Source organism: Suncus etruscus, chromosome 3 (genome assembly GCF_024139225.1).
Source record: "Suncus etruscus isolate mSunEtr1 chromosome 3, mSunEtr1.pri.cur, whole genome shotgun sequence".
Taxonomy (NCBI): domain Eukaryota; kingdom Metazoa; phylum Chordata; class Mammalia; order Eulipotyphla; family Soricidae; genus Suncus; species Suncus etruscus.
In genome coordinates, this window is record NC_064850.1 from 58,703,674 (window position 1) to 58,729,463 (window position 25,790).

At 32.9% G+C, this 25,790-nt stretch overlaps 1 pseudogene; it reads right to left on the reverse strand.

The window, feature by feature from the left end:
* The window catches only part of LOC126004325 (60S ribosomal protein L18-like), a 111,997-nt pseudogene extending 90,538 nt beyond the window's left edge, over positions 1 to 21,459 (reverse strand).
* Between the last annotated feature and the right edge of the window lie 4,331 nt (positions 21,460 to 25,790).

A 25,790-nucleotide genomic window follows, 5' to 3' on the forward strand; every position in this document is an offset into this window, starting at 1 on the left:
AAAACTAACACTGACTATTAAGAATGAACACTATTTTCAGAACAAAGTTAGCTAAATTTTGATTAATTTTCATTTTACTCACAAGAGCCTTTAAGAAAGCTACAGAATTCATTGAGAAGAAATATAGCACCTGGAGGGATACAAATACAATAAATGTGTTATCCTCTTGATTATTAATGTAATCAGCAGAATGGATGAAAACAGGTTTACTAACATTCTACATGATAATAACTCATGTAACAAGTTAGCAACACATACTCTGATACTGAGATTAACTGTCATTTATCATTTTGTAAAATTCATTCCACTTTCCTTCTTTAGGTAATAGCATTTGCAAAAATGACTTTCACAGGATTTCTGTAGTGCTAGAAATTATTTTCATGTAGAAATCTCAGAAACCAAATTAAATGTTAAAATTTCTTTTGTTTTTGTTTTTTGGTTCACAGTCCATGGCGCTCCATGGCGCAGGGGTTATTCCTGGCTCTGCATTCAGAAATCGCTCCTGGCAGGCACAGGGGACCATATGGAATGCTGGGATTTGAACCACCATTCGTCCAGGATCAGCTGCATGCAAGGCAAATGCCCTAACTCTGTCCTATCTCTCTGGTCCAAAACTCCATTTTTCTAATTGAGATGAAAAATTCTAATTTTCCTACTTTTCATAGCTTCACTAGATGTTAGCCTGACTGCTCATGACTAAATTATTTCTTTGTGATATAAAATTTAATGTTATAAATAAATTTTCCCAAATTTATTTTTACCATTTGTCATAGTATACTTGAATAATATAAATTGCAGCAGTAGAAGAAGCACTAAGAAGAAAGTAGAGGCATCAAAAATAGAGCTTTGTATGGATGACTGTTGTTGCAAAATAGATTTTTGTCTCCCTTAAGTTTAAAATAGAGCATAAAAGGAAGAAAGCTTCAAGAATGAGTTATTGGATTTAAATATTTGACAGAGTGAATTATCTCATTGAGAATGACAATACTTCTCCACATTTACAACTTAATTATTTTCATCTGCTGATTCTATAGTTCTGCATGGATAGTTCCAGAGAACATTACAGCTCATGTCACTACCAGAACAATACTAAATATAATTTGCTAAAAGAAGATAGGATATTTTCATTCAGGAAATTGTTCTTAAGTGCTTTTTTTACTTTATGTATGATATTATAGCTTCCTGTGATGAAATCATATTCATTCCCATATAAGAACATTCAGGCTGCCATGAATCTTACACATTTAAGTCCTAAGCATTTTAATATTCTGAAGATAATAAATCAAATCGCTTGTCTTGTTACTTGTTATTGTAAATATATTAATTTTATTACTCTTTAAATAATATTTTAATAATCTTTGAACAGATCACTCACTACTAAATTAAAATTTAGCAATTTAAAGGCTGGGCTATAGTACAGCAGGTAAGTGCTTGCCTTGCATGTAGCAAATATGGGTTTGATCCCCATCATCCTATATGATCTCTGAGCCCATTAGGAGTAGTTTCTGAGTGCAGAGCCATGAATAACCTCTGAGAAGTACCTAGTATGGTCCCAAAGTTAAAGTAATTTATCAAGCATAAATTGAAATTTTTCTTTATTCAGTGGAGGTTATGTGACCTAAAGAGCAGAAAAATTTAAACACTGAGGAGGGACATCTAGATTTGTGTCAGGAGCACTAGACAGGTAAATATGAAAATAAAATCATATTTACTAATATGTGGTTAACAAACCTAAAGTATTAGTTTGACTATTTATTGTAAATGTGGAGACAATGTGTTGAATTAAAGTGGATCCTTTCCAAGATGAACTTATGCTATTTGCTTTAATTTGAGTAGAACCTAAGGGTATCAAGCTGAATGCTAAGTCAGAGAGAGGATACATATAGGGTTCCTCATTCATCCATCCTGCACAGCTTTACCAGACAAAATAAAAGGGATATATCAAGTAATGGAAACCCCATAGCTCTAGATTACACCATGGGGAATGCTAAGAAAGAGTGGAATGGCAGAGAAATTATGAGTCAGACAAGGTAATGTAAGTGCATTGATGGTGCATCACCAATTGGTGATATAGCAATTTAATACTATGTAATATAGCAATTTATGTTATAAATAAATTTTCACAAGTTTATTTTCACTTTATATTATACTTGCATATTAGAAATTGCAGCAGTAGAGTGGTTCCCAATTTTTACACTAATAAGAAATTAGAGAGATAAAAAATGGAGCATTGTATGAAAGACTTGTACCAGGGGAGGGGAAAAAAGAAAAGACTGTTGTACCAAAATATTTTTGTCTCCCTTAAATTTAAAATAGAACATAAAAATGAAGAAAGCTTCAAGAGTTGGTTATTGGTTAAGAGTGAGTTATGCTGATGATATAAAATTCACCAATTTGGCTATGCCAGTTAAATTAAAAACCAAATGACGTTGCTAGGGAACACTGGTAGAAGATTCTGGCACAGGCAATGGGTGCAGAGTTAAATATTTTAAGTGTGGAACAATTATTAATAAGTTTTTAAACCTGGCACCCTTAAATAAGAAAATAATGGCACCTGAAGCCATGCCATGGGATAATTAAATTCATTACCCTTTTTATATGATGGAACCATTAAAATGCCATCTTCTTGTTATTTATAAGTTGGGAGTAAAATAAAAAATAACAAAACTAAACTATTTACTCATAAACAAACACATTTAAAAAACTCCAAACTTAATTTGTATAGATTGACTAGAGTTAGAATTCTAGAAGGTGAACAACAGGACTTCACTTCAGTTTTACTTTTAATGGTTAAAATAAAGAGAAAGCCAAGGTCAGAAAGATAAGAATGAACGTTAAGTTGCTTGAATTATACACAGTCTTGTCTGACTTGTTACGTGGCATCTACAGGTACTTCCAAAATTATCAGCTTTCATAGCTGAAGTCCACAGAAATGTAAGATGTTGCCTGGAGTCTTCTGAGCACACCTCTAGGCATGATCCTTGAGTGTGTGATCAGAAATAAACCCTGAGCACTGCCTGGTGTGGCCCCAAAACAAAACGAATATTACAGTTAATTTCTAGACCAATAACTATATAATGATCCAGCAATATGTGTTGAAAGGTTGTATTTCCTTCATGAATGCTTGTATAACTAACATAAAAATCAACTGGGATACATATAGGTTTAAGTCTGGGTGATCTATTCTACTGTGATCAGTATATTTATACCTCTGCTAATAATTCAAAATGTTGCCTACTGCAATATTATGAACCTTTTATTTTAATTCAGTTCAATGTTTTGTTTTGTTAATTTCCCTTGAGACTTCTTCTTTGACCACTGGGTTATTTAGAAATATTTTTTCAAGTGTTTGGAAATATTTCTGCTCTTTTTCTGTTATTGATTTTTTGTTTGATGAAATTGTGTTTGAAAAACAATCTGTATAATTTAAATCATTTAAAGCTGTTGAGAGTTGTTTTACAGCCCTAGATATGCTCTGTCTTAGAATATGTTCAACACATACTTGAAAATAATGGATAGCTATTCTTCTGCGATTTAGTGAAATATTCTAAGAACTTTGATTAGAATATTATTTTATGTATAGCTGTCAACTTTTTTTAAATTTTTTTGAGGAGCACATCATGTAATGTTCAGGTTCACTCCTTATGGTGCATGGTGGGTCAGAAGTGGTTCCGGGGATACAACTTGGGATTGGCTGTAAGAAAAGCAAGAAACTTGCCTCATCTCATTGTCTCACCAACCCACTCAACTATCAATTTTTTTTATTTCCTTGATGATTTTTCAGTTGCCCTATATTTATGCTAATTGAATGCATAAATCTTCAACTAAAATTTTGTATTTATTTTTCATAAGGTCTATCATTTGGACTTTAATTAATAATGATAAATATAGGATTGTTATTTTTCAAAGATTTATCCTTTCATCACACCATTACTATTTCTTAGTCTATATAATTTTCTTCTCTCTAAAAGCTAAGGAACCTTGAGTGTGTGATCAGAAGTAAACCTGATTCTTGGTAGCCTTGATTTATCTGCATCTGAATTTAATACAGAAGAGTACAGATTAATTTTTCTTCTGTTACTGCCTTGAAAAAAATCAGAAAAATATTCTCATTCAGTATTGCTTAAAGAATCAACAGAGAACATTAATGTGAATATACTTGAAATCTTTCTAGAGAGTACTCTAATAATAAATTATTAAACGTAAGACCCATTTCATTCCTAGAAACATCGCCTTTATTATATAATCTTCCAAGCACACTAAACATTTTACATTCTTGTAACTCACAGTCTTTGATTATGTTATTACTTGAACTTGAATTTTGCTTTTACTCCAAATTTATGTTTATTTGTTCCCACTTTTTACCTTTAAATATTTGTAATATCTTAAAGCAGCCGCAATAATATCTGAAAAATGGCATACATTAATATTAAAATTTTGTCTCAAGTCTTTACTACAGTCAATAGGTATATTTTGATAGTTGAATCTTTTAAGGGTTAGAGCTTACTGTAATGTATAACTAAACAAGTTTATCTTAACCACCTTTCCAATTGCCATGTAGAGTTCCAGTGACTTTTAAGACCATACTGATCTGAAATTATATTTTTACAGGACTTATTTGTAAATAATTGTTAATGCCAAATACTTTTAAGTGATAATCATTAGCATATAATTTCACTATATTTATTAGAATAAAAGAAAATTCAATATGATTTATCTTTATTTTATTGTACAAAGTTTAAAGATTTTGCCTTGTATCCCATTAACTGGTTTAAATCCCCAGTATCATAGATAGTCTCTGAAGCAACAACAAGGGTCACTCCAGAGCAAAGAGCCAAAAGTAGCCTCTGAGAATTGCAGGGTGTCAGCTTATTCACCAAATATCATGAGTTTTTGCATTGTTTTCTTATTACATAATTCATGAATTAGCTCTTTCAAGTCAATATTTGGAGGACCTTGGTATTCACCATAATAGGTAAAGATTATATGATGTTTTTTATCAAGAGCAGAACAATGCACATAGAACTAGAAGACAACATCAGGCAAATAGGATCCAGATTATGTGAAGGTTACCATTTGTTCCCATCACAGTTCTCATTTCCACCCACAGCTAGACCTAGAGTTAATCAAATGAGTCAGTAAGAACTAGGTGGCATAATGCATTAGTCCTCAATGTGTTTAATTATATTGAAGGCAGCAAAGCCCAAGACTCCAATCTTCCGAATTTAATTATTTCTCCCTCTTAGCAAGCTGCCAGGCCACCTCAATGGAGAGCTGCCACTGTCTGTCTGGAGCTCACTGCCGGGACTTCCCAGCTTCACTTGCACCCTTAGCTAGTCGATATCTTTGTGCTGAGACTGTCAGAAAAGTGTCATGCTGTCATTCTTTCTAATCTCTGAATCCCAAGATGTGTTCATTTCATCTGTCAGGCTTTTGTGCTAACAAAAGTCCATCTATAAAATTTGTCTCCAACTATGTAGATCTACTGTGTCGTCCAAGTATCTTCACAATATGGCAAACCCAAAAGACAGTGCGGAGGGAGGGGGGCAAATCTGTCAAAGTAGGAATACGACTGCTACATAAAAATATAGGAAGCAAGGCACTTGGAGAAACATAACTTCCAGTTTTCAAAATAATACAGAGCTTAACATTTTCTAAGGGAGAGCCTTAGAAAGGGAGTCAAAGACCCAAGGAATGATGAGGTTCATGTTACCTTTTGTCAGCTTTATTTTTGTCTTACATTTGCTCAGTTCATAAATGTAAACGTCAAGGAGCATTTCCAGTGTGCAAATGGGATAAATCATCCTGCTTCTTTAGAAAGGTTAAGCTTTTATTTAATTCTTAATAAATTCTAAAATCTTCACTCTGTCATGACCTTGAACTAGGAGGTTCTTTGCATCTCTCTCCAAGATAAGCATCGAGAAAAACCAATTCAATAATATGGAGCTGGTATTGTTAAGTTGATCTATCCTTTTTCTTATAATAAAGCAATTTTCCCTGCACTTTAGAATATGAGAAGCATCATAATGTTAGCTAATGATAGCATTTTATGTGCCTGCAAAATGAGAATAACTCTAATTTCACAGAACATTTTGGCATAGATTTTCATCAAGTGACACAACAACTCTGTTTTCTTCCTAAAACTAATGAGGATTACAAATGAGATTTTGGTTTTGTAATGTAATTATGATAACCAGGAGATGATGGAATGGTAGTGTTTTGTTTGTTCTATTTGAAAACATTTCAAAATAATGTAAGTAGAGCAACATGTGTATCCGGAATTATTTGATAAGCTCCCTGGCTTTAATGGGTGTAAAATCTATTTTAGTAAAATTACATTTAGCATAGGTTCTAAATAACTATGATCTCTTTTCACATATAGCTGTAGAAAGTTTGACTCAATTTTCTCAATAATGATTTATAAGAAGTAGAAGCACCACTTTAATTATTAGTGCATCACTGATTCAAAGTATCATTCCCACCAATGATCCTCTGATTAAAGAAGGGGCTTGGAGCCTCTTATTTGAAGTACTACACAAGGCCATTATTTGAATCTGGCAAGTTGGAATATTATAAATCTTAAATATAAAAAACTCAGGCACTAAGTTATGAATGTTATATTCATCTTTAAGTTTTCATTCTTCATATTTAGTCAATTTATAAGCATAGTATACAGAGATATGAATAAAATAATCAACTGTACAAGACAGTAACATATTATTGACCTCAGCAACCTCAAACTCTTATATTAATGACCATATATCTATATGCTATCATTTGTATATATCAGATGAATGACTTCTGATTTCTTGAGTATGTTAGAACAATGGCCAGTCATCTCTATTAATATGTGTGTTTGTAGTGATATCAAATGAATTATAGATGCAAATGCATGAGGAGTTCAAATTTTTAACACGTCATTTCTCATAGGAGTCAGGAAGGTAAATTGGACAGGGCATGATCTATGCCTAAAATTTATCAGGTCAATAATAGCAAAATCTTGTGGTCAAGAAAACTGGTTCTATTTAAATTCAAAGAAATATCAATTAAATACCATCTTTTTACATAGTAAGATGATTTATGGCACATCTGTAGTATAGTTCATATGACTATTTCATTGTTAAATAATATTCCATTACTTATATACTTCTTTTTGCTCATTCATTCATTCATGCATATTTTATTTGTTTCCAATATATGTTCTTTTTTTGTTTTAACAATTCTTCTATTAACAATCACATAGTCTTTATTTAAGTACTTTTACATGATGTGAGGTCTACATTAAGGACTAAGGAACAGCATTGTTACATAACATGGTAGTTCTATTTTTATTTATTTATTTATTTATTTTGCTTTTGGGGCCACATCTGGTGACACTCAGGGGTTACTCCTGACTATGTCCTCAGAAATAATCCCTGGCTTTGTGGGACCATAGTAGATGCCGGGGAATCTAACCAAGGTCTGTCCTAAGTTAGCATGAGCAAGGCAAATACCCTACCACTTGTGCCACCATTGCGGCCCTTCTATGTTTAGTTTCTTAAGGATGTGACAAAATTTTTCTACAGTCTGATATATTTTATATTTTATCAAGAATAAGATATGGGGCTAGAGAGATGGCATGGAGGTAGAAAGTTTGCCTTGCATGCAGAAGATGGTGGTTCGAATCCCGGCATCCCATATGGTCCCCTAAACCTTCCAGGACCTATTTCTGAGTGCAGAGCCAGGAGTAATCCCTGAGCGTCACCGTGTATGACCCAAAATCAAAATAAATAAATAAATAAAGAATAAGATATAAAAATTCCAATTTTCAACATTCTAGCCAATATTAGTTATTTTTCCAGACTGTGGAAAATTGTAGTTCATTGTGGTTTTGATTTTTATTTACCTGTTTAGTAATGATGCTGAAAATCTTCATGTGGGCCAGAGAATTAGCATAGAAAAGAGGAAGGGCATCTGCCTTGCATGCAGAAGGACGGTGGTTCAAATCCCGGCATCCTATATGGTCCTCTTAGCCTGCCAGAAGCGATTTCTGAGCGTAGAACTAGAGTAACCCCTGAGCACTGCTGACTGTGACCCAAAAACCAAAACCAACCAAACAAAAACAAAAATCTTTATGTTACTGTTGGTAATTAGTCTATCTTGTTTAAAGTACTATTTTTTCAAAACTTTCGATTATTTTAACAACACTTTGTTGTGCATGTATTTAATAAATTCTGAGTATTATTAGGTAACCAGATATCAAATAACTATTTAATTTTCAGGTTATATTTTTTTAATTTTTAATTTTTAATTATGAGAACAAAGATGCAAAGAAAGAGTACAAGATAAAGTTACAGTGGAAGGACAATCACCCATAAACAGAATTCTCAGTAGTCCTATTGCTGATATCTTAACTTTGAACTTTCAGTCAAAGAACATTAAGAAAAATAAAACAGGCCCATGTACAATTACTTTGTCCCTCAAGTCCCCAGATTGTAATACATATTTCTTTTCTTTTTTTTTCTTTTTTTCTTTTTTTGGTTTTTGGGCCACACCCGGCGGTCTCAGGGGTTACTCCTGGCTGTCTGCTCAGAAATAGCTCCTGGCAGGCACGAGGGACCATATATGACACCAGGATTCGAACCAACCACAATTGGTCCTGGATCGGCTGCTTGAAAGGCAAGCTGTGCTATCTCTCCAAATACATAATATTTCTTAGCAGCGCACAAAGCAATCTAAAGCCATAAAACTTATGTAACTCCTTATACATTGAAGGCATAGTACTTTTTTTACATTTCCATGCACATGCATATTAGTTTAAGTTAACCTCAAAAGTTTAAGTGGGTTGTTTTTCTTAAGGATTAGATTCAAAGGAGCACAGTAAAAACGATGTTAGACTTGCATCTCCCAGATGATTAGTGATGTGGAACATTTTTTCATGTGTCTTTTGGCCATTTGTATTTCTTCTCTGTCAAAGTGTCTGTCCATTTCTTCTCCCGATTTTTTGATGGGATTAGATGTTTTTTCTTGTAAAGTTTTGTCAGTGCCTTGTATATTTTGGAGATTAGCCCCTTATCTGATGGGTATTGGGTGAATAGGTACTCCCACTCAGTGGGGGTTTCTTGTATCCTGGGCGCTATTTCTTTTGAGGTGCAGAAACTTCTCAGTTTAATATATTCCCATCTGTTAATCTCTGCTTTCACTTGCTTGGAGAGTGCGGTTTCCTCCTTGAAGATGCCTTTAGTCTCAATGTCCTGGAGTGTTTTACCTACGAGTTGTTCTATATATCTTATGGTTTCGGGTCTGATATCAAGGTCTTTCATCCATTTGGATTTAACCTTCATACATGATGCTCCACATCACTAATCATCAGGGAGATGCAAATCAAAACAACTATGAGGTACCACCTCACACCCCAGATATTGGCACACATCACAAAGAATGAGAACAAGTAGTGTTGGCAGGGATGTGGAGAGAAAGGAACTTTTATTCACTGCTGGTGGGAATGCCGTCTAGTTCAACCTTTATGGAAAGCGATATGGAGATTCCTCCAAAAATTGGAAATCGAGCTTCCATACGATCCAGCTATACCACTTCTAGGAATATACCCTAGGAACAGAAAAACACAACACAAAATCCCTTCCTTACACCTATATTCATTGCAGCACTATTTACCATAGCAAGACTCTGGAAACAGCCAAGATACCCTTCAACAGATGAATGGCTAGAGAAACTGTGGTACATATACACAATGGAATATTATGCAGCTGTCAGGAGAGATGAAGTCATGAAATTTACCTATACATGGATGTACATGGAATCTATTATGCTGAGTGAAATAAGTCAGAGAGAGGGAGAGAGAGAAAGATGCAGAATGGTCTCACTCATCTATGGGTTTTAAGAAAAATGAAAGACATTCTTGCAATAATAATTTTCAGACACAAAAGAGAAAAGAGCTGGAAGTTACAGCTCACCTCATGAAGCTCAACACAAAGAGCAATGAGTTTAGTTAGAGAAATAACTACGTTTTGAACTATCCTAGTAATGAGAATATACGAGGAAAATAGAAAGCCTGTCTGGAGTACAGGCAGGGGTTGGGTGGGGAGGAGGGAGATTTGGGACATTGGTGATGGGAAAGTTGCACTGGTGATGGGTGGTGTTCTTTACATGACTGAAACCCAAACACAATCATGTATGTAATAAAGTTGGTTAAATAAAATAAATAAATAAAAAAACGGTGTTAGAGTGGCAATTATTGTTTGCATAGGCCCACCAAAATATGAGGGACATGGAAAAGAAAATTCTTGGCCTAAATTAATGGAGACCCTACTCCTGAAGTTTCCTGGCATAAGACCAACTCTAGGCTCCAGGCAAACTAGTTTGTCCAATCCAAGTCATTGTCTGTTGTGCCAATACAGTTTTATTTTTCACACAGTCTCTGTAGTTGGTATCATGTTTCTGCATTAAAGATCCTGGAATTTGCATATCCTACATTGCAGTCAGGATGTTGCAGAGTGTCCTCTCATTTCACCTCACAATTAAAGGCCAATGCAGAGAGCCCTGCCTGTCCTGTAAGCAGGTCGTTGTTGTTGTCAAGTCTTCTTAGTGTCTTTTTGAGAAGGTCGATGTCAGAGCAGCTGTAGGGTCTTCCCTGGTAGAGGATTGCTACCAGGTGTTGTTATAAAAAAACCTTGGATGTTTCATAGATAGCTTCACTGGTTCAGAAGTGAATGGAGGATGTCAATTTTTCTGAGGCCTGTGCCAGATCATTATATCAATGTTCAGGGTGTATGGTCCCATTGTACTACAAGATTTGTGTGTTCCAGTCTCTATTAGATCACAACTTATTTGTATGTATAGTATTTTCTCATTTTAATGTGCCTATGCAAACAAGGTACGAAGCCACATGGCGTTATCGGCGCATATGGGGGCCATAAGAACAAGTTCAACAATCCCCATGACATGGTTCAATCATAAGCATTAAACTTAGGGACTCTTCCACCAAAATTCCTTATTGAACAACTCACAAAGAGAAGACAAGATAAAAAGGGGGTAGAATCGTCACGGTAAAAGAATATTTAGAAAGAGTTATAGCTGTTAAAGAAAATACACATAAAATATTCAAAAGACATATGTGTCCATTTTATGTCTTTTGAAATAGTTGGGGGTTGTTAAATCCAATGTATGACTTTGGTCTGTGATTAGGACTGTGTAGTACTGAAGTTATAAAGGGTAAATGTGGGGTACTGATGGTTGGGGGTGAGAGAGTTAAGGAGTAATAATGAGCTTTGTAGGGGTGTGCCAAAGGACAGAATCTGTTGGGGCAGGAAGTCAGTCTTGGTGCCTAACAAATTAAAGAACTGATGTAAAGAGGGTTAATTAAGGGGAAGATAACGAATCCGGATTGGGAATGAGTGAGTAGAAGGGGCTCTGGTGTGGGGGAGGGGAAATATATTAGAGGGGCTATATACATTGTATAGATGAGCTTTTTATGGATTAGGCTTGGCAGTCAGAGAGGGCCACTGTATAGGAAGTCACGTCTACATATACACTGATTTTAGAGACCTATTTGAATATAATCCTTCAAATCTAGGGAATTTCATTTTTTTTTCCCTAGAAACAGTCGAGAATTAAGAATATTTTTGGGTGTTGTTAAAAAGTATATATGTCCTTTTGGTTCAAAAAGTTTTAAGGTGTACACAGTCCAGTTTATTTTTATATAAATGTTTATGCTTTTATGTGATATGTAAAATTAAGTTCATTGCCAAGTCCAAGGTCATGATAATTTTCTTCATTTGAAGAGTTTCATATAGTTAGCTTTTTTGTAAATTTTGAATAACTTTCTTTGTCGTTGTTACTTTTCTTCTTTGGACCATACCCAAAAGCGTTCAGGGCTTACTTCTGGTGTTACACTCAGGGATCAATTGTGACCAGAGAGTCAGGGGCCATATTTGATGCTAGAGATTCAACCAAGGTCAACTTTGTGCATGGAAAGTGCCATACTAGCTTCTGTACTATTATTACTCCGGCTCCAATTCTGAGTTAATTTTTCCTACTGTGCAAGGCAAACATTCTTTTCTTATATTTTGGATACAATGCAAAATGGTGTCTGTGCCAGGACACATTTTAAATACCCTGTCAAGGTTGCGCACAAGACTAGAAACTTTATCATATAAACAGGGCTGCTTCAGAGCATACACTTTGTATTATGTTGTTTCTAAAGCCCCCTCTAAAATGTATATATTGGGATATACATTTTTTCCAATGGTAATTTTCTTAGTTTTTGAATGCTAGATATTATGTTAGCCTATTATAAATTTAAACTGTATAATTTGTCACTATATAAGTTTAGCTTGCTGGGTTATTGGTAATTATACATTGTTATTTCTACTTCAATTCTAAATTAGGCAAATAGCAGATGTTTAGGGTCGGAGAAAATGGCTAGATAGGGTAGGATGCTTGTCTTGTTTGCAGTTGACCTATGTTTGATTACAAACACCACAATTGTGTCCTACCAGGAGTGTATCCTAAACACAGAACCAAGAATATATCCCAGCACAACTAGCATAGCCCTAAATCAAACAAAAAAATAGATTTTTGTGTTAGTGCTTTAAATAGCCATCAGGCAAATATAGTCATAAAATTATATAAAATTTGTTTTTACCAGAAACAATGCCCATATATTCAAGTAGAATATTACGGTTCCAGTAAATACCAAAGTAAGTAAATATGGCAAAATTTTAGAACTGTTGAGGTTATTTTTTTCTTGATTGAACATTTGATTCTTTATAAATTTTGTTTTAAAAATTATGAAAACCTTGCTTCTGATCTTTTCTGATTTTTGCTTAAATAGTTTTCTTTGCTGTTGAGAGATGAGAACATAACACTCCTACATATATTCGCCATTCTCAACTATTGAGAAGTTGTGGTGATTGATGTTATGTTTCTCTTGCTGTTTTCAAGATCTGTCCATGGCTTTTAACAGGTTGATTGTAATGCATATTGATTGTGGGTAGTATTTAGTTTACTTGATTGGTATTTGTTCAATTTGGGAGAATTTGTGATGAATCAATTTTTATTACAATACAATATTGGTTAAGTTTCTACTTAAATGTTTCTTTTTTTTAATACTATATCTATTTAAGCACCATGATTACAAACATGTTTGTAGTTGGATTTCACTTATAAAAAAGAACACTCCTTTCAGCAGTGCAATTATCCCACCACCAATGTCCCAATCTCTTTTCTCGCCCACTCCCTGACTGGCATACTACTTCTCTCACTACCGTTGTCATGATAGTTGTTAGTGTAGTTATTTCTCTAATTACACTCACCACTCTTTGTAAATAGCTTCTCATCATGGGCCAGTCCCTCCAGCCCTCATCTCTATTGTCTCTGGATTTTATTACAATAATATCTTTTATTGTTCTTAAATCCCATAAATGAGTGAGACATTCTGTATCTATTTCTCTCCCTCTGACTCAATTTCACTCAGCATAATAATTTTCATGTTCATCCACGAATAGGAAAATTTCATGACTTCATTTTTCTTGACGACTGCATAGTATTCCACTGTGTATATGCACCACTGTGATTCATGTGTTTCTATTAGTTCAAATTATCTTCTTTTTCTTTTCTCTTCCCTTTATCAGGATAAACTCCATGGTTTCCCTTTGCCATCTCCACTTGTTTCTATTCATTTTCTTTTCTTCAGGCTAAAGAAATAGGAATTATAAAGACAATTTAAACTGCTTTATCTGTTGAAATTCTCTAGGAAGTTATTTCACTTTAATTTGGAATTTTTCCATTTCCACTTTATCTTTCAACATTTTTTGTTTAGTAAGACTATTAATATGACTTAATTCTTGTTTTAGTTGTTTGCCCATTTCCCCAAACCATGTGAACATATTTAAAGAAGTTAAATTATACACTTCTGACAAAGGTTTAATATTCAAAATGTAATCCTAGGGGCTGGAGTGAAGGTGCAAGGTGTAAGGCATCTACCTTGCGTGCGCTAGCCTAGGATGGAGAGCAGTTCAATCCCCGCAGTGTCCCAAATGGTTCCCCAAGCCAGGAGCCATTTCTAAGTACATAGCCAGGAGTAACCCCTGAGTGTCACTAGGTGTGGCCCAAAGACGTAAAATAAATAAAAACAAAACAAAACAAAACAAAAAATGTTATCCCAGTTGAACCTTTTTGAATTCTGTACCATAGGCACAGCCTTTTCCTCAAGTATGAATCCCTTAGGTACCCAGAGACTTCTCAGAACTTGCTGCATGGAAATTGCAGCTGCAAAACCAAAACCCCTGTTGAGGTTAACTTAAACTAATATTAATTTGCATGGAAGTGTAAAAAAAGTACTATGACTTCAATGTTTAAGAGTTACAAAAGTTTTATGGCTTTAGATTTCTTTTTGTGTTGCTAAGAAATATTATGTATTACAATCTGGGGACTTGTGAGATAAAATAATTGTACATGAGTTCTGTTTTATTTTTCTTAATGTTCTTTGGCTGAAAGTTCAAAGTTAAGATATCAGCAAGGGGATTTCTGAGAATTCTGTTTATGGGTGATTGTCCTTCTACTGTAACTTTACCTTGTCCTCTTTCTTTGCATCTTTGTTCTCATAATTAGAAATAAAAAATTAATTAAAAAAAAAACAAAACCCCATTGCCCATTTGAGGGAGGACCCAAGCCCTTTCAGTTTCACAAACCCTCACAGAAAGCAGAGAGAGAGAGAGAGAGAGAGAGAGAGAGAGAGAGAGAGAGAGAGAGAGAAAGGAGAGAGGAGAGACAAGACGTCAACCAATCTGATTAATCAAGACAAATGTCTATAAAGAATTTATAAAACAAAATTAAAGTAGCCAAAAATTTAATTTAGTAAAATCAAATATAAACGAGAAGGAGCTATCACTCTGGAGGAAATAAAATAAAAACAAACAAAAACCAAGCAAACAAAATCAAGACCACATGTAATGCAGATAGTATAAAAAATTAAAAAGGAACAATATTCAATGACAGGAATTTCAAAATGGAAAGGAAACAGTTAATTTGCATTTGAAAAAAATAATAGCCAAAACCTACCACTTTTGGTGAGTTCCAACATATAACGGAGAGTGACAAAGAAAAGGTATAAGGTCATCAAATAGAATAGAATAGAGAATAGAAGATCATCAAACATGCTCTACATATCCTACCAAAGTGGTCTCGTTCTTCAAACTGTTAAACCTCAGGCACTATTTATTCTCTCTGAAATTATTAAACTGCAGAACTTCTAACAGGACTGTATTCTCAGTCTCATAGGTCAAAATGGACAAGATTCACAGCAAATTAAACTATTTTCTGCTGCTTTCTCAATGACAATCTTATATTTCCCTCATGCTGCCAGGTGTTTGGATGTATAAAAACTGCATTTGAAATAATTTGAAATAATTGTTTCCTTGACTGAAAATTCTAAATGTTCCATATCGAGCTCCTCAAAGCAGGTGCTGGGATTCCATGGAAGCTGGGAACTTTCCCGGGCTCATTACTATGGGATCTTAATTAAAATAGCTAGTTGCTCTCATGGTCTCTCAAAAGCAATGTCTCTTTTGTCCTGTTTTGGCAAACTGGTTTATCTCAGGGTACTGTGGGGACCAAAGCCCGTTAAATATATATTCCTCATTCAGTTGAGTGAGAATTAAGGACTTTTTCAACTTACAGAATCTTCTGGAAAATAATGTTCATAATCAGCTGTGGTTTTTGTCAGTCCATTAACACATAAAGGTAAAATGTTTTAAAATATATTTTTATTAAGTTAACTGAGGAAAACTGACTGTTAAAGCCATTTTATAAAAAATAAAAGAAATGAATAAGCTGTTTCTAATGAATTAAAAATGAGAATGCTAATTGTTTTCCTTGAAGCATGTTAACACTAAAAATGTGGCATTTGGATCAGGAACATTAATATTATCTGCAAAATGTTATAAATATAGAATATTTAGGTCATCTAATCAAAATGCTTGGAACCAGAATCTGTGCGTTAAGTAGTATACTTTGGTGTACCATGAAATTTGGTGTTTAATGTATCCCTTTCTTTGGTCATATCAATGCTAATTTGTTAAACCAATTTTATCAGATGTTTATGATTTTTATTATGTACTGTGAATCAAGCATAAATATTAGCAAAGCAATTACTATAAAAATGTTTAGGGTAGACAGATGCTTATTTGTTTTGTATCAGCTGAGTGGCCTTTAAAGTGCCAACCATTTTATAATACCTTCTCTGCAATTCTGAAAAATTCAAATGACCTCAACTAGATTGGTATTAGGAGAGATAATCAGAAAGAGAACACAATTTGAATATATTCTAAAAATCACAAGGGATGATTTTTTTTTGGAAGAATTAATAGTAGGAAAAAAGGGCAAAGATTACTAGAAATCAAAAAGTTTCAATTTAGAAAAAAATAAAAATGTTACACTTTGGAAATAATGATAAGATTTGAGAATTTTTGGCACATGAATTTCTTTGTCTACGTAATGTTTACAAATAAATACCCCAGTACCCCCACTGTATAATTTGAAATAATCATATATCAGTAAAAGCTAAAGTACCAAAATTAAAAATTTTTCCTGCATCTTTGTACCCCAAATTTAGTAAGCATGAACTCATGTCTTCAAAGTGAACACATATAAATATATGGGTTAAATATTTAAACGAAACAACTTATAAATCCATATGGAAAAGACAAATAGTAACATTATAAAATAAACCAAATGACTGAGTAATGTTTTCTGAGATTAATTACCATATAAAACAAAATTTCTGATATTCAGGAAAGGAAAAATTATGAAGTCACAAAAATAATTTTTCTACATGCACTATACTGATAAATATATACAAGTTGCATAAGCAAACATGTTTCAGAGAGACTGGAGAGATAGTACAGTGGGTAGGACACTGTGTTACACATGGCCACATTGGGTTTGATTCATGCAAATCTCTATGGTCTGCCAAGAAGTGATCAACAGTATAAAGAGTAATTTGTTGGTACCACTAGGTGTGGTTCAAAATAAAAAAATAAATAAATAACTAAATTAAATAAAACCAAGCCCACATAGCTGAAGAATAAGAAAATACATTCCAGCAGTCTGTTATAAAAATTCAGAAAGCATGTTGAACAATGGCAAAGATTACTTAATATGAATAAAAATTAAACTACTATGTACATCACTTGTGAATATATACTATGATATTAAATGTGACACAAACACTGAGGAAATGGCTCAGTGTTATAACACTTTCCTTGTATATGTAAGACTCTGTATTTGATCTCTACTATCACAAGCATAAATAAATGAAAAATATGCCCCTAACATACTAGGAAGTTTCCTGAATATTTTAGAAGTTATGTGACATAAAGACTGTTCTCATAGTACTAAGATGCTTTTCTTCTTTTGTTCTCTAGCATTCATGTTCACACAATAATGTTTTCCAGAAGCAGACTGAGAAACAGAAAACAGATGAAAATCTTTCTGTCTTCATGAGGCATGAGGAGAGGCATTAATCTCTCATGTTAACATGAAAACATTTTCTCAGTATTTTCTCTCCTTGGAAAACTTATTTTTCATCACAGTATATTACTTTTCATTACCTATTGCTTTAATCTTGTTTTCAAATGTACAAATACAAAATCAAAATATTGTAATTTTAAATTTTAATACAGCTTTATTGATCTCTAATAATTGTGGATAATTGAAAGGAGTTATAAAATGTAAAATTTGATAGTCCCTGGACCTCCACCTAAAATTGGTGAATGCATAATTCCAATAAATATTGTTGTAGTAGACAAAATAGATCAATACAGAACTGCCACGAAGAGCTAAATGATTAATTACATTCACAAACCAAAAATAATGAAAAAAAAAGACTATTGATAAAATAAATGTTTCAAATGGATAACAAGAAAACCTAAATGCAAAGATACAAATGCTTCTGTTTATAAAATCTAAAATATTTTATTTTAAATTTAGTGACTATGGAGTGTGTAAAAGAAATATATTACAATGGTTTTTATTCTATGTGAGAAGATTGAATATAAAATAATAACTTTTTCAAAAATAAAATATGTATACATATACATTACCAAGGAGCCACTGACATTACTAGAACATTCACACTGCCATTTTAGAAATTTGAAATACATGATGTGGCAGCACAGTATCAGAAAGTAGGAGGGACATGAGAGGGACATTAGAGGGATTGAGGTGTTCAGTAGAGGGAGTAAGGGTCACCCCATGGTCCCATAAGCATTACTATATGTAGACCTGTGAATCCCTGTACCACTGGATGACCCTGGCATCTCAGGGTCTGAGCAGCACTGTTTCCTGAGTCCTCAAATTGATCTTCAGGCCCTGTTGGCCAAGAATCATCAAGTATAGGTACCCAGGTCTTCTGAGCACTGCTGGGGGGCTGAGGGTTTTCATATAAAGTAGAGGAGGAAATGCTTTGTAAAAATAAAAGAGAAAGTGGCAGATGTTAGAAATGATTTTGATTTCTGGCTGAAATTGTATTTGAAATGTAGAATCAAAACCAAAACAACACACCTCCGTAATTTAGGGATTACAGTTAACTGTATTTCCTAGAACAACACTAATTTGAAAGATCCTAATACTGGTGATGCGTATGCCACTGAAATTAGATGCATGAGAAATCATTAGTAGTGCTGTAAACCATAGGATCAATAAATTTAAAAAGAAAAGAAAAAGAAAAAAACACTAAATGTAACAAACATACTAGTCAAATTGATAATTTTCCTCTAATAAAAAACAATTTAATAAATAAAATCAAAATTTGGATTTCACTCACCAGAAATAACAATATCTATAAATAAAATGTGTTACTAATTAGTTCATGTAATAGTACATACTTACAAGTCTAATATGTCAAAATACTGACAGCAAAATATCCTAAAATGTAGAACTATAATATTTTTGTTAGATGTTGAAAAGAAAAAGAATTTCTATGATTATTTAAGTTTTTTCTTAATAGAGTTTGATTAAACACATTTGCTCCTTGTGGTTAAGCATTTAATGTGTTATAATGTCGGAAAAATCAATTTCACATAGTTCTAATATCTTGAGTCCACAATGAACTGAAACTGTTCTCTGGAGAAAAGTGAGTCAACAGCATCAAAAAGGAACTCAATGTAGCTCTAAAATGAACACTTCTGTGACAAAGGCTCACTCTGGAATGTTAACACAGCAGTTTGGTTTTTGAGAGTGGCAAATTTGAAAGGCTACTAAGGTACCATGAATGACAATAGAAGTTCTACCCCAATTTTAATTCATCCTCAATAAACATAAACTGCCTAATCAAAATTCAAAAATTATATAAAAAACAAATATCGAAAGCTTATTAAAATGATAAACTTGCAGTGTAACTTTTAAGTAGAATTGGATCATTATTCTGATGAATTAATGAAACTGACTACTACTTTGTTCCTCACAAAAAAAATTAATTCTCTCCAAAATCCAATCTTTTCACTTCAAACACAACTCTTTTTATTATCCAGTAATCCCACCATAAGTAAATCCCAATTCTGGGCAACAAATTCATATATATTTTTATTGGTTTCAATATCTGAGCGTTACAATCAACAAATTGCCTTACACTTCTACAAGCTGATCAGTTTCACCACTATTGATTGCCATATAAATTTTAAAGGGAAATCATTGAAAATACTAAATTACTAGCACATTTTATGTTGGGTTCTTAACCTTATTAACTAAATCAAAAAACTATTTGGATAAATTTTAGTTTTATCCCTTGCTCTCTTGAGTCCAGTGAGATACATTATTTATTTGAGCCTCACTCTATTTGTAAATATCTAGTTAACTCTGGCTCCAATGTCATGAGGCCAGTTTAATATCTTCAAAGTAACAAAGGAGCATTACTGAAAAAATCAAGAATGGAGCTTGTAATCTATGATTTAAAAATACACTTTCTTATTATTGATTGAGCAAAAGTTGTTCCTTTATATCAAGCTTAACTAAAAAGTTGAGCTACATATGCAAAACACTTTTATATAAAGCAAAAGCAAAGCAATCAAACATTTAAAAGCAGGTTTTATTGAAGTACAATTCAACTAGGAAAACCACATCCACAGCTACAATTACTTGAAAATTATTTTTATATATTGTGTTAAAATGCCAAGAAAGTTAGAAAATTATCATTCTTGAAACTCACATTGTAATTGATTAATCAACTTTTTTTTGCAATAAATAGAACCAAAATTTTGTCTGTGAATGATCCTAACAAGTATAAAGTGAATGACTAAGCAAGCTATTCAAACCTCTGTAGTCACATTTCAAATACATATTCGTGTAAATGATAAGTGGGAATCTTGCATAAAGCAATTTGCATTTTATTCTTTATTGTTTAACACATTTAAACAAAGCTTACTTTCATAATATCAAAGTAATCATGTGTAATACGGTAAGGAACGGCACCATTATAAAGGAATTGCATTTTATTCTTTACTATTGAACACATTTAAACAAAGTTTACTTTCATAATATCAAAATGATCATGTGTAATAAGGTAAGGAGAGGGACTGTTTATTTTTTCTCTCTTCCTTTAAATTTAAACTGTCTTAAGTCTCTCTAATGCTTTTTTTTTAAGTTTTGGCAACACCAAATATACAGACTATTTATATCTTACTATGCAGTTTTCTATTTGTCATAGAAGATAAAAATGATTTAGATGAATGTTGTACTGCATTATTGATTAGTGTAAACATCTTTCATTCCCAGCAGAATTGTGTTCTCTGCAATTAAAAGACTGGTAGAATGTTTCAGTTTGTTTACAAATTAAGTTAACTAGCCAAAGTTTATTTCTTGGAATGATATTTTAAGTAAATGTCTGTATTCACACAATAACAATGTTATAACCACAAACATCAACCAGTTAATTCGAATACTTATTTTGTTAGAAGATAATTTTAAATAAACAATTCCTTGGCATTAAATTAATATATTTACCTTGGCTTTTAACATTTCTAATAAATTATTCACATTATGATAGTAAGTGTTATATGTAAATATATTTAAATTCTTTTTTCTAGACAGACATATCCCAGAGCCATGGTCATGTCAGCTGATTGGTCAGTTCCATAATTCCACTTACTCTTGAAAGATGTAAAAGAGACTGAAAAATCATGGGTGTAGGGGTCTCACAGCTAAAAATGGGCACAATTTAAGGAGGAATAGTGAGTTAAGACCCTGCCTTGCAAATGCCCCACAATCAATAATTGCTGTCAGGCTAAAAGACCAACTTCATGGTCTCTGCAGAGACACTTAGTTGCTAAAAATTTCAATATACTGGTATTTGTACTGAGAACACTGGGATCTTCTTGTAGTGAATTCAGACAGCATCTCTTCACTTCCCACATTTCCATACTTCCATAAGCTCTGACAGCCAAAGACATCCACAACTGCCACCATTTCAGCCACAGAATCTGAAAATCTTGGAGTATCTGGTCACATATGTGCTGTGCAATACATCCAAATTTTCCAACATTAACATCCCAGTCAGAACAAATATTCCAAAGTAGTATAAAAACCATTTTAGATCAACAAAAAATACCAGTAACAAAGAATTTTCAGCTAGCAACAGATAATAAACCTTTAGGCAATGACTTAAAGATCCTATTAGGAGATGAATATTTTCATTAATTTTATTTTGCTGAAGTTTTTTTGTAAATTAACATTCAATTGTAAACAGGGAATAAAAAGTAAATTATCTGTTTTGCCAAGGAGCAGGTTTAGGAGTGGGTGAGAATCTAAGAACAATTGTGGAGAAAATTAAACACTGGTTCTAGAACATGGTAAGCCAAAAAGAACTTTATTTAAACACAATATTTAAATAAAGTAATACAATTTTATAACGAAGATTTTTTTCTAAAATAAATTTGTTAAGATAATACAAAATACAATTAAAATTGAAATGACAATTAGAAGAAAAAGGATTATATCTCTGATTTAATTTTTTTGCACAGAATTGCTCTTTAACTTGACTATATCAGTGAACAATTAGTGATTATTCTGTTGGCTTTAATTCAGGTAGAATTTGTATAGTTATATGGATCTGGATCTTTATACAACTATAAATACTAGGGTTAAATGCATTCTAAACTCAGAGAAGAAAACCCATGTAAATGGTAAACAAAAATGCATATTTTTATTTTCCAATCTGTAACTACCAAAGATCTCTGATCTAAAATAATCTCTATTTTAAATTATAGCAAATATAGTAGAACTGGTAAAACATGGTTACTCAGCTTCCTTGAAAGGATCTATTTAAATTTCTGTGATTGGTAATATTTTTTAACTCATCATGATGTCCTTGGACACTAATTCCAAAATGATTTAGAGCTTTGCATGAATCTCATAACTCAGAGTTACAATTTTTTCAAGAATCCTACTTGGAGGATTACAGATAAGAATTATTTTTTCCAAACTATAAGTTATATAACACTGGTTATGCTGAAAATTACTTGTAGCATTCCTATGCTCAAAATATTTCTCAAATGTTTCATGTGTATTAACTCATTAAATTACTTCAAGTCTCTTAAAAGTATTGGTAAAATTTTAGCTCCATTTACAGATGAGAACAATTGCAATGAAGATATACAGTAGTAATTAATGCAACCATTACTTTTGGCACTAATACAAGGATATAGAAATTTTAATTACATACTAACCATAAGTTTAATTCAAATCATCTCAGACAGGGCTGGATTGGTAGAGCAAATGGTAGGGCATCTTTCTTGCACTCGCTAATCTAAGACAAACTGCGGTTCAATCCCCTGGTGTCCCATATGATCCCCCAAGTCAGTAGTGATTTCTGAGCGCATAGCCAGGAGTAACCCCTGAGCGTCACCGGGTGAAGCCCAAAAACAAACAAACAAACAAACAAAAATAAATCTCATAGGAAAATAAAAAGAATAAGAATCAGTGTGAACTGGAGAACATGTAACTACCATACTAAAGAAAAATTCATTAAGGGTTTAAGAGTAAAAACTTGGCTAAGAATTAAAGAACAATGGCATAGAGTGAATCACTGCAAAGAAACAAACTCATTATCATTACAGTATAACTAACTGTTCCTGAGTCACTGGCAATCCTAGTAGTTGTCCCATAAAACACTTTTTATAAAGGCTAGAAAATCACTTTTTTAGAGTGAAAAAAATTTATTAAATGACAGACAATAGTTTCAATTTATGAGTCATCTGAGTCTATATCTAGTAAATAAGCTTTTAAAGTAATTATCGTTTGATGTATAAATACATGAAGTGTTTTAGAGTAGGCAAAACAGAACATTAACATATTAGTATGAACTAATATTAAATATTAGCATGAACATCTGGTAATATAAATGTTGGCAAATAAGATTCAAGAAATAAAATAGTAAAAGCAAGTAAAATCAAATAACTAGACTAGCTTAAGCAAATTTTATTTATAATTATGTTAAATATAGTGTTACTCATAAGTGCCATTCAGAAAATAGTAATGTCCAGACAAAATTTATGACATAGTATATGGGCTCAGCTAAACTGTTCTCCTATATAGTCTCACATAGTTTATCATGTACTCTATTAGGGTATAACACATAGTACATTGCTAACTTTAAAATATAATCGGTACTATACCAGGTGCAATTATTATGGAGAAATACAATTATGTAAATAATATTATGGCTACATTTTTTAATAGAATTGATAATTGAAATGAGAAAAAATATGTTGACTCATAAAATTTTATCTCCTGCTATTAAAATAGTCATACTCAACCTGTGATTTTCTTACTAATTACAAAAATACACGATTATTTGGAAAAATGTTAAGTAGAACTTTCTAGGAACTTGATTTATTTGGGGATCAAACAATTGCAATTTGCTGTGTAGATTCAGTTTGAAGACCTAAAATGTGTCCCAAAGGAGGAACAATGAAATTTTTATGACTTTTTTTTAAATGAGAGGAGAAATGTAAGAGGATATGATGGTATGTTAAATAAAAATGAGTTGAGCACCTGGAAGCTGTCTCAAAGTAATGGAGATTATTTTTAATATACAAGATTCTGGATTTGTTTCCTTGGCACTAGCACTACTTGCTTAGCATTACCAGAATCTTCTCAGAGCAGAGCAGGGAATTGAGCACCCCTCAGATAAAAAAGTATGTTAATTTTTTTTTTTTTTTGGCTTTTTGGCCACAGCCTGTGATGCTCAGGGGTTATTCCTGGCTATATGCTCAGAAATCACTTTTGGCTCAGGGGACCGACCATATGGGGTGCCTGGGTCAGTCCTAGATCGACTGCGTGTAAGGCAAACACCCTTCAGCTGTGTTATAGATCCAGCCTCAGGATGTTATTAATACCAAACAGGAACAGACTTCAACTATTCTTGGAGAGGCTGAAAGATATTAAAGAAGACAGGACATTTTGGATTGGTTCTATCTCTGGTACCCCACATAATTCTCGGAGCCCCACTAAGAATAATTTCTGAATGCAGATCCAGGGATCTGAGCACAACCAGGTGTCAACCAAACAAACCAAAAATATTATTCTGGGCTTTGCATTATTGATTTACTGATTCAGTCGAGAGAATGAAAAGGGAACCAACTGATTAGTCCTCTAGCTAAATAATTATAATCATCAGTTATCAAAAATTATTTGCCTGATGACTTCTTAAAATAATTGTTTTGGGCTCAGTCCAGAGGTCTTTGGTTCAGTTCAAAGGTTTTGCCCAATTTAAATGGAACAGATAATGCAGTTTATTTCCTCATAATGGTTCCCCTGTTCATTTTCAAATGGTTTCACAGATGTCAGCTTTTCACAAAACCAAAGAATATCAATTTCATATTATAGAGTTAGCTGGAGGCATACTATCTATAAAAGTTAAAAGATTGGTAAGAATGAGCAGATTTTATAAAGCAAAAGAGAAAATTTAGAGACCGAATTGCTTCCTTTTCAAAAATCAATTTTGTAATGTGGAGAAGAAGAAAGAAGTAGTAATGAGCAAATTGACAAGTGTATAAATTCCATTAAAATATTATCTTTAATATAAAACTTGCATTTTAACTTTCAGTGTTCATATTACTTGTATTATTATAAAGTGATTATTTTTAAGGAACATTGACAGACTTATTTTATCTATTGGTTTTAACTTAATGAAAATTTTATAAACATTTTTATGTTTAAAAATATAAAAAATAAAATCTAAAAATATTTTTAAAAATATAAAAATTTATTAAAAATACTAGAGAATTACATGATGTAAAATTTATCATAAACTCTCTTTCAAAGTAAACACTTCTTTTTGTTTGTTTGTTTGTTTTGTTTTTTGTTTTTGGGCCACACCCAGCAGTGCTCAGGGGTTACTCCTGGTTGTCTGCTCAGAAATAGCTCCTGGCAGGCACGGGGGACCATATGGGACACGGGGATTCGAACCAACCACCTTTGGTCCTGGATCGGCTGCTTGCAAGGCAAACGCTGCTGTGCTATCTCTCCGGGCCCCAAAAGTAAACACTTCTTAATCAATCTTAAACAACTGTAATATTCACTTATTTTTCATTTTGGGACTACATGTGGATTTCTCTAGGGTTTACTCCAGAGTCTGTGTTCCAGGATCCTGTGGTGCTTAGAGTATTATATGTGGTTTTAGGGATCAAGCCAGGTTAGACATGTTCAAAGCAATTATCTTAAACATTGTACTATCTCTCTGACTTTATCAGAAATATTCTCAAAAACATACATACATAAGACACCATATTTTACCA